The sequence below is a fragment of the Euprymna scolopes genome, chromosome 13 (assembly GCF_053919585.1).
Source record: "Euprymna scolopes isolate OS-2025 chromosome 13, ASM5391958v1, whole genome shotgun sequence".
NCBI lineage: Eukaryota > Metazoa > Mollusca > Cephalopoda > Sepiida > Sepiolidae > Euprymna > Euprymna scolopes.
The window spans coordinates 11,612,595-11,631,018 of NC_136494.1; positions in this window are offsets into that span (position 1 = coordinate 11,612,595).

The window sequence follows — 18,424 nt, forward strand, 5'->3', positions numbered from 1 at the left end:
GCCGATCTTATACTCATCCAAAAGATTTTGTAATTTTTCACTAATCCTTGTGCCTGAAATAAATATAGCTCTACATTGTTTGCATGAATTACAACCTTAGAAAACGTAGCATAATTTTTTCTAAATTTCTGTAGTCGATAAAATATTATTAATGCAAAGAGACGATTTAATTTTATTTTTTTTTAATTTTGTAAATATATCTGAAACCATTTTTCAGTAAAGTGCGTCTTTATGGAATACCGTAACTTTAACATTGTTTTACAAATGCCTATTTAATGCAAGGTAAAATGTTATAGAATATATATTTTTTTACTTGGAATACGTTATTGAGGTGAGTATTATTCATTGATTGTTATTTTTTGCGGACTATTATCCTCGTATTGTTTTTAGTTGCTTCACCATGTTTGGCCAAGTAAGCCTCTGGCCGGCTTTGGGTCCTTCGGCCCGTGAATCAGTTGATAGAAACGTTGAATCTCTACGGTTCCAAGTGATAAATGTATGGAGATAGCGGTTTCAATCCCACCTAATTCTAGTTATAGGATATGATCAAATATCCACTTTTCACAACCGGTTTAAAATATACTCTCCCGCTTGGCAAAGATGAACACGTTCAAAAGGCATTTTTTTTGTTATAGAGCATCATCTATTCCCAATTAATCATATAGTTTTTATGTTATATTGTCGGGGGCTTATATATGACGGCCCTGTCGGTGGGGCATTAGAATACGCCGACTGCCCCCCTGCAGAGGGTAAAAGTCCCTCACTGGGGGTCCTGGATATAGCCTTAAACTATATCCAGTAATGAGGCCCCAGGTTGTGGGCTTTGGGGAGTGTAGAACCACCCTTTAATTACCATTGCTCCCAGGTCCACTCTGACCCGGAGTGGTAGTACCTGTTAGGGTCCCAACTATGGGTTAAATAGAAACCGACGTGAAAACAACAATTTTAAAAAATAATGTCTCTCTTGTGATCTACAGGCATTAATATCCCAGATTTTCTACTTTAGAAACATTAGTTTTATTGCTGTTCCACTTGAGGCTCATAATTTCTGTCAATTTTTCGTGGAATATACGTTCCTGTAGATCAGTGTGTAATGTCTGTTCTTTTCTGCGACGTAACCTTCTGATAGGTGAAGATCTCTAAGATGGTTTCACATTATAATCGTTGTACCAGTTTTTGCTGACGTAGATCTCATCGATAGCATTGCCATGATAAAACTTGCAGACATTTGCATTTTATTATTGCATTGCCATCAAAATACTTCCAGAATGATAGCAGTTGTCATAATGGTTAATTGTTGTTTTCAATATTTAATCATGTTTTACGCATGCAAGGTGCTTATATCTAATTGCTAATTAATAATTCATCTTAAAAATATGAATATCTAAATCATAAACGTAAGAATATAATTGTAAGACAGATCCGTAAATCTATGTAAATAAAACAGTAGGCGTACGTGTGTGTAAATATCTAACAGGTAAACTCTAAAACTACTGGTCGCCTAGCACTGAAATTTGCTTTAAATGCACGTATTTCGCATACAGGCATCGGAAAATTTACATGTAAAATGTTCATTAACCATTACCTAACATTTTCCTTTTATGCGCATGCGCGTACATTCGATTTATACCTTCAATTTTTATCAGGCTTGAACGCTCGTTTTGTGTTTTTTGTTTTAAGTTAAATTCTAACTGAGGACACCAACTCATTTTATGTCTTTGTATTACAAAAAAAAAAAGAAGAAAAATGAAATCATACGTAAATTTTACTCGCGGATTGAAATATTTAAATATGAAAACAAACTTTATATTTTTTTATGATCTCATATTAACTTTATTTCATATATATTTTTAAGACGAGGTGGGTGATGATACACGAGATACGGACCTTGCTAAAATAATAACGTTATTATTTACTGATATTAAAAAAACAAACAATTTATAATGAAATGTATTTCGAAATACTGCTAAGTAATTTACTGGAAGTGACGTCATGTGTTGATAATTGTGGTGTTGGGGGAACAAGCACGACTATGGTGCTTTTAAAAGTAGTCTGGAGGCCGCTAGTAATTACTACACCTTCTTCTTTTAGGTGATGTTGAGGTCTGGTGATTAATTCTCTCATGCATCACCACCGCTTTTTCTGTTTATGGCCAGTAGATAATTTCGCTGATATTCTGCATCAGCCAGATACTACACTTTGATCTCAGCACAAAAGGCCAAGTAAGCGTAATATAGTTTATACCACGCATTATTTCCTCCTAAAAAAATAAACCACACGGCATATATTTTAAGAGGCGGGGAGGGGAATATGAATTAAGTCCCGGAAATGGCTGAATCAGTTTACGATCTCAAACTTACTTTATTATATATATATTTTTAACAGTACGGAGGGGATATGGTGTCAGTCTGAGAAATTGCTGAAACAGTTTACGATTTCCAAATCACTTAATTTCATATATATTTATTTATTTTCATATATAAGCATCACCACTTATCAAGGCCAAGATGCCACTCGAGGATAAGAATCAAAGACTGTACAGTAGAAATTGGAAAATATAGTAATCGTTAGTAATGGAAATTCAGTAAATTTGTTAACTTATATGGAACGGCTCATCAAAAACTTGTTTACGTTAGACTTGAAGACAACCATATTGTAGTCAGTTGGAAAGCATGAAAAACGGAAGACAATTCAATAGGCGTGTAGTTCTAAGAAAGAAGCTTTGCTCATGGAATTTACATTTAGGTTTAGGCACAGATTAAGAGTGGAGGAAATTAGTGATAGTGTTTTCTGCTAGACGGGTGTTTCTTGTAAAAGTTTGGCGAGGGGGGACCGTAGATTGGAGTTCAGCCGAGCACTTGCCATGAAAATAACGATAAAGCAGAGACAAACTTGCAACATCTCTTCTGTGAGAAAGAGGTTGCAGGGAAGAGAAAAGGGCATCCCCTACGAGGCCACGAAGTCTATTTTGAACTTTATCAAGGCAGGATAAGTCCTTTCTAGCAGCTCCTGCGAAATGTGGCAACACTACTCCATCCTTGGACGTACCTGGCTGGTATATAGATAGTGAATTGCATCAGGGTGAGATATCTACTGGATCGATAGAAGGATCCCGCCATTTGTCCAGCAGCCTTGGCAACGTATTTAATGTATGTGTTCCATTTAAGATCAGGAGTAAGGTCAAGCCCAGAAGCGTATCAAACCATGAGGCCTCCTCAAGACGCGAGCCATACATTTCAATTGATGCCAGATGGGGATCAAGGTGGTGATAGTGTAAAGATAAAAGATTTATAAGAGGCAGTGCCTGAAATGGCTGAAACAGTTTATGATATCAAATTTCCTTTTTTTTCATATCTATTTTAAAGAGAGGGGGGTGATGATATGGAATCCGTCCCGGAAATGGTTTTCGACCCTTACGATATCATATTTACTTTATTATATATATATTATTAAGACAGTTGGGAGAGAAAACTTACATACGGAATACGGACTATGCTGAAATAATAACATTATTTAAAAAGGCATTCTTAATATAGGGGCATCATTTTAACTATTCTGTTCTTACACCTAACAATTTAATAAATAAAAAAAACTAACATATGAAATACAGACCGTGCTGAAATAATAACGCTATAAGTTAGAAAGTCATTCTTAATATAGAGAGATAGGGGCGATTTTAGTAAACTATTCACCTTACAACCTATTAAATAAGAAACTGACATACAGACTACGGACTGTACTGAAATTATATTTACATATTTATTTAGAAGATCTGCTGAGTCATATTCTAGAAATTATATAATTTCGTTTAAAATTATATAATTTCGTTTAAAATTATATAATTTCGTTTAAAATTATATAATTTAGTTTAAAATTATATAATTACGTTTAAAATTATATAATTTCGTTTAAAATTATATAATTACGTTTAAAATTATATAATTACGTTTAAAATTATATAATTTCGTTTATAATTACATAATTTCGTTTAAAATTATAGTGTCGATGGTGGTTTTGGTGGGGAAGGAAATACAGTAATGACTAATTTTCTGTTGAAGGAAACTTTACCTCCTCACTAAGACAATATGTATGTATTTATTTGGAAATTTTACTGATGAATCTAGTACAATTGATTTCATTTTTCTTAAAATTATGATGGGTTTGGTGGGAAGAGAAATTTGTTTCATATACATATTTATATTACCCGTCAGGGGGTAAGAAAAGTATTTAATACATATGTTGTACATTATCCGTCCTAGGATTTGTAAAATTATTAAATAATCGTGCTATTAATCACATGTCCTAGAGAAGTTAAAATTATTTCATACATAATTTGTGTTATTCACGTCCTAGGTTAGGTAAATGTTCTTTTGCTCGAGGTAGCAAATAATATATAGACAAAAAACAAATCTCTTTTCTAAGAATAACAGATCAGTCCTAAAATGTGCTTAAACATGATGTTTTAATGTATGCAGGTTACGTATGTATTTTTATAGAACTTATCCGATATTAAATATTATCTATTACGAGGGATAATTTGTTCGGTTGACTAATTCGCAACAAAAAAAAAACAATTAAATAAAAAACATAATATTGATAATGTCGTTCATCAAATCCTGTCTGTGTTTGCTTACAATATCACGTCAGCATGCAACTGTCGATCTTAAACATAGGTTTTACTTTGTTATAAATAAATAAAGATGAATGTTTCACGTTACAGCGATGGTGTAACGTTAACTTACTGTTAAAATGTCTTCTTTTTTATCTATGAGAAAATACTATTTTTTTTTCGATTTTCGATACGTATCCGATTAATTTCTGTACAAAACATATCTAAGTACACTACCTTACATATACATTTCCTTTATGTGAGATTTGAAAAAGATGATCTCAGCTGTTTCGGGACATATAAGGAAGGAACTAAAACACAGACAAAGTGACTTTTATATAATAGTAGAGATTGAGATAGCTAAAATGTTGCAAGACGTCATTAACTTACTCTCTCGTCACATCACTTGGTATGAGAGTCAAAGTTTATCTATCTTGCGGTTTTATTATATTTAATTGCGATGCAGCATCTTGGAGACTGTGTGAACTTCATCAACGAGGACAGCATAATAGTGCTTAATAATTGAACTCTAGGAATTAATACACTAATGCTTGCTACTTACTAAACGGTAACCAGCCTTCCAAACAATTCCTCTTGTCCTAAATGTGATTATCATTATTAATGTCAGGTCATCTTTAATGTAGAGGTCACCCCACTGCAACTGAAATGTAAACTAGGTTCCCTTGTCCTTCTATTATCGGTAGACGCTATTTGTCGTTCATTAACAAATCGATCTGTGTAAATAAAACGAAATATTATTCAAGGCCACCCCGATTAAACCCTTAGGTCACTAACACACAGTAGGTATATGGCACTAATCTCGGAAGGATATTTATGACATAACTAGCGCACAATACTCTATATAATATGTATAGTTTCTCCGTTATATCTCAGCTAATACTCTGAATTGATACTCGAGTATCTTAGTTTGCAGGTAAGTTTCCACTTTTCACACCAGGTTTAAAATATACTCTCCCGCTTGGCAAAGATGAACACGTTCAAAAGGCATTCTTTTTTTTTTGTTATAGAGCATCATCATGAATCATATAGTTTTTATGTTATATTGTCGGGGGCTTATATATGACGGCTCTGTCGGTGGGACATTAGAATACGCCGATGCCCCCCTGCAGAGGGTAAAAGTTCCTCAATGGGGATCCTGGATATGACCTTAAACTATATCCAGTAATGAGGCCCCAGCTAGTAGGCTTTGGGGAGTGTAGAGCCACGCTTTAATGACCATTGCTCCCAAGTCCACTCTGACTCGGAGTGGTAGTACCTGTTAGGGTCCCAACTATGGGTTAAATAGAAACCGACGTGAAAACAACAAATATATTCTTTTAAAAAAAAATTTCTTCAAAATCTTTGGATTCGGCATTAAATAACCCGAAAAGGGTTGATATGCCGTATACAAAACCAACCAACCAACTGATATATGACATGGAGGCGTATATATATATATATATATATATATATATATATATATATATATATATATATATAAAATAAATTTTTACATTTGTTTCTCTATTTATATTTAACTCCATCACCATTTTTTCTCCTCTTTTTCTTCCTTGATCTTTCTTATTTATATTTATATCTCAGCAGTAGAATGAAAAGCATATCTTATTTTTCTTTTATTAATATTATTGGAAGTTTTTCCATTTTTCCTTGTACACATTTTTGTGAATTTTTCTATGGATTTCTGCCTTTGGATTGTTATGGGCCATCTTCTTTCAATTACGGGATTTTTGGTTTTTACTTGTGCAAATGAAAATTCAATTAAATTTCTTGAAATTATATACTTGAATTTTACCGTCACTGGATTATTAATCTTTCCCCAAACTATTCATTCATGTGTAATCACCTTTTTCTTCACCATATTCCCTCTGCTTAACTTTTTTGTTTTCAAGTAAGATCTTTGACTTACTTTTTGTTTCATCAAATACTTCTGCATGCAAAATCCGATCCCACATTTTGCTAATTCCTACCCTTTGATGAGAAGGAAAGTATTTCTTCGAAACTCCGCGGATTAAGGACTATCCACTTATCTAGTGTTTCCTTTTCAGAGTAAATATATTTTTAACTCATTTCAAAGTGTTTTTAACATTTTTTATTAACTGTTTGCTCGTATATATATATATATATATATATATATATATATATATGATTTGTTTATTGACGTGTGTATATATATTCGATTGTCTAGATATGAATGTGCCCATCAATCGGCTACTGATTGTTTAAACAGGACATATGACAATTATAACGTTAAGAGACAAATAACAGTCTCTGGAGTTCTGCATCGACTAATGGAGAAAGCATCTCTAGTTCAGTTTTGGTTGATCTTGCTTTTACGGTAAAGCTTCAAACGAAGGTTCGTACAACCCGAAGCCTTGTGGGTATATAAAACCGCTTTATTTCGGATTTTATGCTCACTGAAAAGCTGAAACGATGGTCCTAGCTTGTAACTATCGATAGTTCCCTCTACTTGGAGTTATTACTGTCTACCACCGTCTTTTTTAACTCTTACAACCGACCGCGTCTGTTAACCCTCTGACTCCCAACACTTGACTAAATGGTATGAGTTTCTCTAGCTCTCGCGTTATCTCATGGACCCCACATGATCAAGGAGATAAATCGAATGATCTCCATTTTTCACGTATTTTACTTATGTGTAAACATTCCTTACTATTAAAACATATTTGTTTGTATGTATCTAAAATTATTTCTTGTTATTGTTTATAAGAACAAATCCAGTTGAATTCTTTAAACGTCATTTAGACATATTTGTATTTAAAACAAATATAATTCAAGCCACACGATAACAATAATAATAATAATAATAATAATAATAATAATAATAATAATAGAGGTAAAACATTAAACACTACATGGAACCAATAACACTGAAACCGCTTATCTATAAGTTCTCTAACCCAAGCCCACCTCCATTGCCACATCATTGCCTCCCAAAGAGAAGACAGAATAACCAAGTGCAATCAAGGAGGGAGACATACCTATGATCTGACCAGACCTACGCTGAAAAACTACGAAGAGAACTGGGACCTTGGGGAGGCTTATTGCCACTCAAAACCCAGCAAAGACAAATAGCTGCTGCCAACGACAACTCAATGGTAACAGCTGGTGCAATAATGCAAATTTATTTGCAAATGTTATCGAAAGAGGTGGAGAGTACTGGACACTGGGGGGATTTGTTATCACTCAGTTTCCAGAGAACACCATGGGCTGTTTTCAGGGAAAGATTCTGAAAACCTGTGTGAACGCTCCGCGTGGGCAAACAACAACAACAACAACAACAACAACAACAACAACAACAATAATAATAATAATAATAATAATAATAATAATAATAATAATAATAATCATCTTCCGGCTCAGATATTTGCTTGATACCTCCGGCGTGCTTATAGGCAACAATTATTAATATTCGTTTCTTCGAATTTAGCAATTTTTTTTAATTTGCTTTTCTATTGTCCTAAAGGTGCTTTATTAAATAAATAAACAGATCGATAATCAAGATAATAAGTAATAAACGTATAATAGTAATATAAAGGTTAGCATATTTGCCAGTTTTTCTTAGAGAACACATCCAGGACACGAGAGAAACAATGAAAAATTAAATAAATATATGATTTTTTAATCAAATCGATGAATTGCCTGCTCAAATCAGGGACACACTGAGAGACATTGGGAACAGCTTAATATGCAAAACCGAAGCGGCATTGTTTACACTACATTAAAGTCTCCACATAACATAGTATGGCCTTGTTTATTATATAAAATTATATATAGTTGCTTAAATTTAAGTTAAAATGCAAAAGTCAAATATCATGGTGCAGTTAATCTCTAAACAGACACCTTCATTTCGAACGCGCAGCTGCAATATAAAAAAAAAACTCGAATGTACTTGTAATGGAAAAATGTATAAAGGTGTAAACTGTCCCTTTTTATTGAAATTATTTCGATTATACGTTTTTAAAACTCATCGGAAACATTTCTAACAAATCCTATCTAAGAATACTCGCATACTATTGAAGTGAATTCATCAGAAATTTTCAAAATATCGGCCAGGTTATTCTAGAGTCCATAAGAATCGAACTCATCGACATAGACAAAGTGCCTATCATATACAAATAAATAGAAGACTAGAAGCACACACGCATATATGTATATACAGAGAGCAACAGAAAATCCCTCCAAATTTTTAATACTTTCAACTATATATTGTAATGAAAATATGCAAGTTCCCATGACTTTTCATTTATCTAATAACCTGCTATTTTTTTCAGGTACGCCATTAAAGCACTGGGCCACATTGTGCTTTTACTGTAGAAATGTGTTTAAGAATGGTGAATCTGTAACTACAACGCAGAAAGCTTTCCGAGTTCATTGCAATTAGGACAGTACGCTACTGTTCCACAAAGAACATGAATACGACTATGGGTTGCAAATTTTACAGCTAAAGGCTCGGAACCTTAAAGGAAGACTTCTGAAATGTGTCGAGGCGTTCGAACGGCAGAGAGTAATCGGGCTATGAGACTTTCTATTACCCATTCTTCTACACGTACAGCTCGTAAAAATGCTTGACCATTGGTATTGTCTGAACGAATAGTTACAAAAATTCTACACACTGTTATGGTGTTCCATCCATGAAAATAATTAATTTCTCAGAAACTGCACGAGCGCATTTGGAAGATCGCATCTCAGAATGTGTTAAATACTTCTGCTCAGCATATATATATATATATATATATATATATATATATATGTATATATATATATATATATATATATATATAACTACTTCATTTACTCACATAAAATTAATATACGAAAGTATAGATTTATACGTAAACTTTAAGTATTTACTTCAAAAGTGTTCAATACGTAGGTAGAGCTAGTTAGTAATTTATAAAATATATATATTTTATATATATATATATATATATATATATATATTGTTTTAACAAAATCAAGACATAAAGGAATAGATTGATATCAGCAAATAGTGTATTTCCTCGTTAGTTACAATTGTTTCAAGACTATTCGGACAAATTCAAACATTGTGACGTTTGAAAATTTTCGCAAAAAACAGCCTTTCGTCACACGTATTAAATAAGAAACACTTTATCAGCGAACAGTATGGAGTCCCTTTTCCTTATATGAAAAAGCATGAGGAAATAATTTACCTACATCTCATCCTTCCAAAGTGTTGTTTATGCATATATATATATATATATATATATATATATATATATATATATATATATATATATATATATATATATATATATATATATAGATAGATAGATAGATAGATATAAATCCATTTCAATGAGATTCGGGCAAAATCAGGCTAGAAAATAATCAGGCTAAAGTGCACGGAAAATGTCGTTACTTTGGCTGAATTTCAATGTGGATGAAAAATATTTTATTTAAGAAAAAATGGCAAATCGCTCACAAGCTTTTTATTATTATTTATTGTTCTTTTGATTATCATTTTTTCTTGTATTTTATTATTAATTTTATTATATGATACCATAAATGTCTTATTAATAGAATTTTACGATGTGTATTGTTCTTGCTGTGCGTCATAAATTTAGGACGCTTCATTAAATCTGGTAAAATTTTGCACACATATCCCTTTTGGTGGAAGACATTTCAGCAACAGATAAGGAAGGTTGTTGTCTTAACGTTTATGGTTTCCCTTCTGAGAGATCAACACTTGATGTGCTGACGGTAATATCACACAGTGTGTGCGCCTTCTAGAGTTATAGATCTTGATCATATTTAAAAACTGTTTAACTGTTTCTTTAAACATTGACTGTATATAGATGCAGAAGTTTGAATATAGACATATCTTGCTGCTGAACTCCCCGCAATCCAACGCAAATAGTAGCCACCCACGTTTCAATCGGCAATATGTAGTTTTGGAACTGAAATAAAAACAAATAAATGTTTAAATTTCAACAATATTCCTTGCGGTTAACGCTAGCCGATTAGATTAGGTTCTTGGTAATGAAACCAAAGATGGCTTCCCTGTGTCCGGGTTCGATTCTTGACAGCCTCATTGATGATTCCCGATAGGATTAAAGATTAAACACTACTGTAGGTATTTAATAAGTTGAAAGTATATATATATATATATATATATATATATATATATATATATATATAAACAACTAACTATGTCTGTCTGTCAGACTCACGACATATTTTTAAACTCTATCTATTCCAAAACAAAAAAAAGTGGGAGAGCAGCAACAAGAGCCTCAAATGATTGGATTATTTATCGCCCGTCTTTTTATGAGTCTTTACTCTGCAAAAATAGTTTGTAAGGGATAAAAAGAGGGTCAAAATTTATTAAAGAAATCGTTATATACTTTGTAGATTCATCTTAGTCTATTTTAATCAGTTTATCCGCGTGTCACCTTCGTGCAGTGGTAACATCACCAGTTTAAAATGCTTTCGGTTTCGATTCTAGCTAATGACCCTCACATTTTTATTTTAGTTTTGGAGTCACGATTCTAATAATATATACGAAATCTGAACAAATTAAAGTATCATATTTAAGCGTGTTTTACATCGGGGCAAAGCCGGGAGACCCCCCTTTCGCTAATATATATATATATATATATATATATATATATATATATATATATATATATATATATATGTCCTATCTTAATCCGATGCATATAACATTAATAAACAAAACATCACAAATAGAATAGTATTTTTCTATCAGAGGATTCTTTCTTGTTACTTGATAAAGTTCCAAGTGATTTGAATAATTTAAGCAGTACAAATAAATAGACACGCCAAACTTTGCTGTAATTACAAGTTTTAATTATAAATATTTTCTTGATGTTCTGTTTTTCTAAACTGCTAAATTCGCTAGCGTAATATTTTGTCGGCAAATTGTAAATATTTAAATTGGCAGATTTTTTTTCTAATAATTCCTTTCTGGAATTGAAAAATAATTAAAATTCTGTGTTTTAAAATTATTAAAATGTGAACGAAAACACCGACGTAATATTTTGACATAAGGGGATATCAAGTATCTTAGATAATTTTTCTTTTCAAAATGAAATGTTGATTCTGAATAAGTCGGAATTAAAAAGAGAGTGATTTCAAGATCGATCACATGTGGCAATAGTCGACAAGGAGAGCTGAGAAACGAGGACGGAAAGCACTAACAAGACCGCCATTTAATCAGTTCGAGGAGAACTTTTTTACACAGTGATCACCAGTTATCAAGGCCCGGAAGCCACTCAGGGATAAGAGTTATTGCAAGTACATTACGTTACGGTTCATTAGATAATTTGTTTACATTGGACTCGAAGACATCCAAGTTGTAGTCCGGTGGGAAGCAGGCAGACGGAACAGAGTTCCACAGGCGTGCAGTTCTAAGAAAGAAGCTTTGTTCATGGAATCCGCGTTTTGATTTAGGCACAGATATAGCGTGAAATTTTTCACAGTGGATTCGGCTAGACGGGTGTTTTTCGTGAAAGACTGGCGAGGGGGGACCAGAGATTGGAGTTCAGACGAGCACCTGCCATGGAAATAACGATAAAGCAAGGATAGGCTCGCAACGTCTCTTCTGTGGGAAAGAGGCTGCAGGGTAGAGAAAAAGGCATCCCCCACTAAGCCACGATTTCTATTTTGTACTCTGTCAAGGCAGGATAGGCTGTTTTTAGCAGCTCCTTCCCAGATATGACAACAGTATTCCATCCTTGGACGTACTTGGCTTTTATATAGATAGAGAATTGCATCAGTAGTTAGATATCTTCTGGAGCGGTAGAAGGATCCCACCATCTTTCCAGCGACCTTGGCAACAGACTTGATGTACGTGTTCCATTTGAGATCAGTAGTAAAGGTCAAACCCAGAAGCTAGTCAAAACACGGGACCTCACCCAGACGAGAGCCATCCATCACAATTGAGTCCAGATGGAGATCAGAGCGTTGATGATGTAAGGATAGGAGTTTGGTTTTGGATGCATTAAAGGTAACCAGCCACATCTTCCCCCACTGAACCACGCGCTCGAGATCAGAGTAGAGAGAATCAGAGAGAAGTTTGTCATTTACAGCCTTTGTATGTGTTGCCGTAGGAAACGTATGGCAACCTGAATTACAGTGAATACCAATGGTCTCTATCAACAGGAAATCAATAGTAAATGGCTATTACGATAACACTAACTAATTTGTAAAAGAGGTGGTTTATACTGAAAATCTGGGGGGGACTTGTTGTCACTCAGAATTTAGAGAACACTTGCCTGAAAACTCCTAGTGAGTACTAATTAAAATAATCATAGTGTTAATGTAAACCTATATTTTATAATATTAACTAGCAAAGATACCCGCGATTAGCAAGTAACTTTGCTGTATACCCGGGTACCTGTTTCATAAACAACCTTGCAGTAAGTGGGCGTTGTAAAAGTTGCACAAAATATTACCTTAACTTTTTGACATTAACCTTGAAAAATGGTGTGCACTATTTTTAGGTCGGATACAATAACCATGTCAGGTTCGATCATGATCGTTCCAGTAATGTGGGCTGTAGTAGTGTGTGTATATATATATATATATATATATATATATATATATATATATATATATATATATATATATATATATATATAATGATGTCCACATCCCAAAGTATGTAGCATCCAAGAAGAACCATGGCAGCCAACTAACTCGAATTTCGCCCTAATTTGGGCTCATCAGTCAGGCATATCTGCACCCGGGATTTGAAACCTGAGCACCCTGCACGCGAGTCCAGCGCGCTACCAACTGAGCAAACGCCCCGCACACAAGGAATTCTATCACCCAGCACAGATCAAGCAAACCGCGACGAAATCAAGCTGTGGAATAGACTTTGCTCAGTTTGTAGAGTGCTTGCCTCGCATGCAGGAGGCTTGGGTTTCAAACCCCGGGTGCGGATATGTGTGACTGATGAGCGCAAATAAGGGCGTAACTCCAGGCTTTAGACTTCGGTGCGTTCGATGGCATGACTCTTGTGGGCTGCGGCGTTGTTTGGGTTGTGAAAATAATTATATATAATCTCTCATATTCTGAGTATATATATATATATATATATATATATGTATATATGGGTTATAACCTTGACCTTTGACCTTTACCTTGAAAAAAGGCTACTATCATCATGCCATGTTTGGTCATGATGGGTCCAAATGTGTGGACGGCTGTAGACGAGTATGTACACATAGCCGATGATCTGGTCTTTAACTTTCCAAAATGGTGTGTACCACCCCTAGGCTGGGGACCATAATAAATTTAGTTATTATCGGTCTAGTTGTTTGAGCTATAGGAGGGTTTTACACACAAACACACACAGGGACACACAAACGCTACTAGTGTATATACATATATATATAGATAGATAAATACATAGATAGATAGATGGATAGATAGATAGATAAAACGCTTTTCTTATAATGCGGTACTTTTGCAGCTTACGAATTGTCGTTAAATATCCAGTCTGAGACTATGGGAAGGTGGCGTAAACCATATACTGTGCGCCGATGAAAATAATAAACTGGAGGAAACAATACATAATAAAATTTACCAGATACGAATAACAATTTTTACAAAACGTAAAAGAATGAAATAAAATAATACAACAACGTACCGTAAGTTTAAAGAATAAATATGTTTTATTAATTTCTGTTAATAAGTAGAAGCATATATTTTTTACACAAGATTAAAACCGAATGTACCATTACACTTAACTCACGGAAACTTTCGGGAGTAGGGAAATAATTTTTGTGTTTATTAATTACAATTTCATGAATAAATATATTTTTATCTAATAAATGAACACTGTTTGTTTTATATATAATAATTTTAAGGACAACCAGTTAATTTATGATTTTCCTCGGCGTCTGTAATTATTTCTCAAATCTGCATAAATTCATTACAATATAAAACTTTTTTTCTTTCAGTGTAACAAAAGTTGTATGTTTCAATTTTGTTGGCTGAGCGCGTTTGTTGTCACTTTTTCATTGACTGATGAACGTGATAAATAATCGGCGTAATTTAGATGAACGGATATTTACGAGAACCAGGTGCGTAAAGTGCAACAGTACAGATAAAATTAAATATAATAGTCTACTAATGAAAATAATCGCAATGCTTACTGGAACTAGATATACAGGTGTTAATCACTCTATGAAATATAAAAACAACAAAAAAAAATTTCTTGTGTTTTCGGAGTTTGACTTAAATACTAATATGTGTTTCGATTGACGGACAAAAGTTCTTGGGGACATGTTTATTATCACTCTGCGTGTCAGGAATTATTCAGACGGAAAAAATATGGACGCTCGAAAGGAGGGTAACTCTACTCAAATGTATGCGATCTAAACGAAGGTAAAAATAAAAAGATAGACAACTTCCAACGCAGGGGTCCCTAATGTGTTAGCACCTGCGATCCCTTATATAAAGTTGGAAACCCAGGCGATCTCCTCCTCATGACTTACTATCATCAGCTTAACTTTCTTTTTATGTTCCACGAAGTACAAAGAATGTAACATCAACAATCAATATTTCAGCATTCTGTAATTAGTTATAACTAAATTGGTTAGTTTTTTTATTTACGGCATATCAACCTTTTTCTGGTTATTTAATGCCGAATCTAGTGATTTTGAGGAACGATTTTTAATGGAGTATATTTGTTTTTTTTTTAAGTCGGATTCTATTTATTCCATAGTTGGGACCCTACCAGGTACTACCACTCCGGGTCAGAGTGGACCTGGGAGCAATGGCAATTAAAGGGTGGCTCCACACTCCCCAATGCCCGCAAGGTGGGGCCCCATTATCGGATACAGTTTTAGGTCCTATCCAATAACTGAATTAAAGCACACGTATCCGACCTGAATTCACAAAATAGAACATATATTTCTTAAACTAATATTATCATAGGTTTGAAAAGTAATTTAACAGTAAGATTCCTAAAGTTGAATATCATCTAATGTTGTTTAGTACCTTAATAAAAGAAAATATAAAAGCTTGAAAAATGTAATTGACAAAATAAAATTAAGGTTATCGCACGCTATTTCTAAAAAGGTGACACGCTACTCTGGCAAAGGAGTCACGCCCCACTTGGTGAGAACCTCTGCTTTTATGATTATCACGTGAAAGAGCAGAATCAATATTTTTTTTTTTTAGCTGAATGACAAAAGAAAATAAAGAAAACGGGATTTGAAAAATATTGGTAGTTTTCCATTGGGATCGCAGGGATCTGACTCAGATTATCAGTGTTTTAATTTGATACGGCAATCGAGATTAGGCATTAGGGACAAGCATAAAAATGGTCGACGTTTAAGCGCTTTGAATTTGTTTTAATGAGTTTTATATCATGTTTCCCTCTGTTTAGTTAAATGTACTTCTTTGTTTCTTCGAGAGTGTTTATATAAAATTAGTCATGCCCGGTGGTCTTCCGATTTGGGAAAGATTAGAAGATGCAATCAAATGTTTGAAATTAAAGCCCAATTAAATTACTAGCTGCACGTTATCGATTTGAGTTGCATCAATATCAGCCGATGGCAATTAAATATCTCTGCTTTTTTTCTAATAAGAGTGATCACTTATGAAGACACAAACGCCACTCGAGGATTAATAAGTATGAGGTTGTCAATGATCGTTTTTTTTTTGTTGAAAATTGTATAGAATCTGATTATTTACAGGATAGGCTCAACAAGAACTTGTTTACACTGGATTTGGAAACGACTATGTTGTAGTAAGCTGGTAAGTAGACGAGTGAAACAGAGTTCCATAGGCGACCAAAGATTAAAAGATGCAATCAGATGTTTGAAATTAAAGCCGAATTAAAATACTATCTGCACGTTATCGATTTTGAGGTACATCGAAAGCCGATAGTAATTAAAACATATGTGTTTTTCTAGAAGATATTGGCCACTAATCAAGGCACGAAGGCCAATCGATGATAAACCAGTGTAAGGTTATCAATGATTTGTTTTTTTTTTGTTGAAAATTGTGTAAAACTTGATCATTTAAAGGGAAGGCTCAACAAAGACTTGTTTACATCGGACTTGAAGACGACTATATTGTAGTAACCTGAAAAGCAGACAAGCGGAACAGAGTTAAACAGGCGACCAGTTCTTTGGCAAGAACTTTGGTTTATTGAATTTGTGTATTATTTTAAGTAGAGATTGGGTGAGTGGAACATGTTCGTAGTGGTTATAGCTACACGAGAAGTTTTGTGTCAGTTTGGCACTGGAGGGTAATAAATTGAAGCCCAGACGAGTACTTGACATTAGAATAACAATGGGACAGTGACAGATTAGCAAAGTTTCTTTCGTGTGAAAATATTTGCGAGGAGGGGAAAAGAGCATCACCAACTTGGTTTTGAACCCGTGGTGAAATATTGCAAGGCAAGACGGAGCACCGGATAAGTGAAAATTATAATTGTTCCTATTTATTTGCCTCCCAACGAGGGCAGAGTTTGATACAGGTCAGATTTTAATGTGGGGAAAATTTAGGAACGACTACACTGTGATCTTGGACAGAAGGGCACGATTTGTTGCTGTAAATTAATATTGGCATTTTCATCCTAATAGTATACAAAAAATATTCATCATACAAGTAATGAACAACTTTTCTATTTAAATAACACAGAAGATGTATGTGTGTCTCTGTCTTTAATTGCTGCGTCATAACACTGAAACTAATAAGAAATAGTAATCTTACACCTAGGAGAGTTCATAACGAAAAATATATTTGATTGGATTGAAGTATACCGCGTACAGAAATATGCCAGCAAGTTAAAATGCAAACATTCGGAAATCTATAGTATATATATATATATATATATATATATATATATATATATATATATATATATATATATATATAATGCTCCTCACCTTGAGTTGAGCATATTGAGAAGTGAAACACGAATTACCATTAGCATATAAAACACAAAGTAAATATGTTTTTCTAATATAAAATATACTTGATCAGTTTACATATTTAAAAGAATATTTGGGGTTTTACAACATAACCCAGCGTAGTTTATCTTCTATAAAGAAATCAAAATCTACTATTTTTGGCTTATCCGTTTCAACGGGCTTTAAAGGTAATATAAAAGACGGATTTTTTTTTAGATAATTAAAATTTAACATTTTTGCGAGAGGGATAATTTTTTATATAAATTTTACGTAAAATGAGACCACATTTCTTGACGGGGTAGCGAGACATGAAACCACCGTCAGCATTTTTCAAGTTTGGTGTCGGTAGTGGGGGCAGAACGAGAAGAATTAGGTGGTAGTGGGGGTCATAAGTTCCAAACATTTTTAAAATACGTAGAAGCACTTTAAAACGTGTGTGTGTGGGTTTCTTTTTATTATTTTTTAAAAAGATTTGCTTATTAAGATCTCGCCGTTAAATATTACATAATCAGTAAATTATTATTTCCTAATATTTGTGAGTCTGTTAACGCCCATACACACATAGACAAAAGTGAAGTGTGCCCACTCTTTCTCTTTATATTTTTTCCTTTTTTTACATAGGCATCACCACTTGCAGAGAGACCACTCGAGAATAAAGGATCGTTTATTTTTAAATTTTCTGCAACGGATTACACCCCTCTTATAAGGAGGATTTTTCATTTCATCTAAGGGCAATGATGTTTAGAACGAATTGATGTTAGTAAATGCTACATAGCCTATTGAAAATAACACCAACGAAAACGCGTAAGAAAGTGACTCGGATTCGTTTTAAAGAAAGACGTTGATATAAACATTGGTA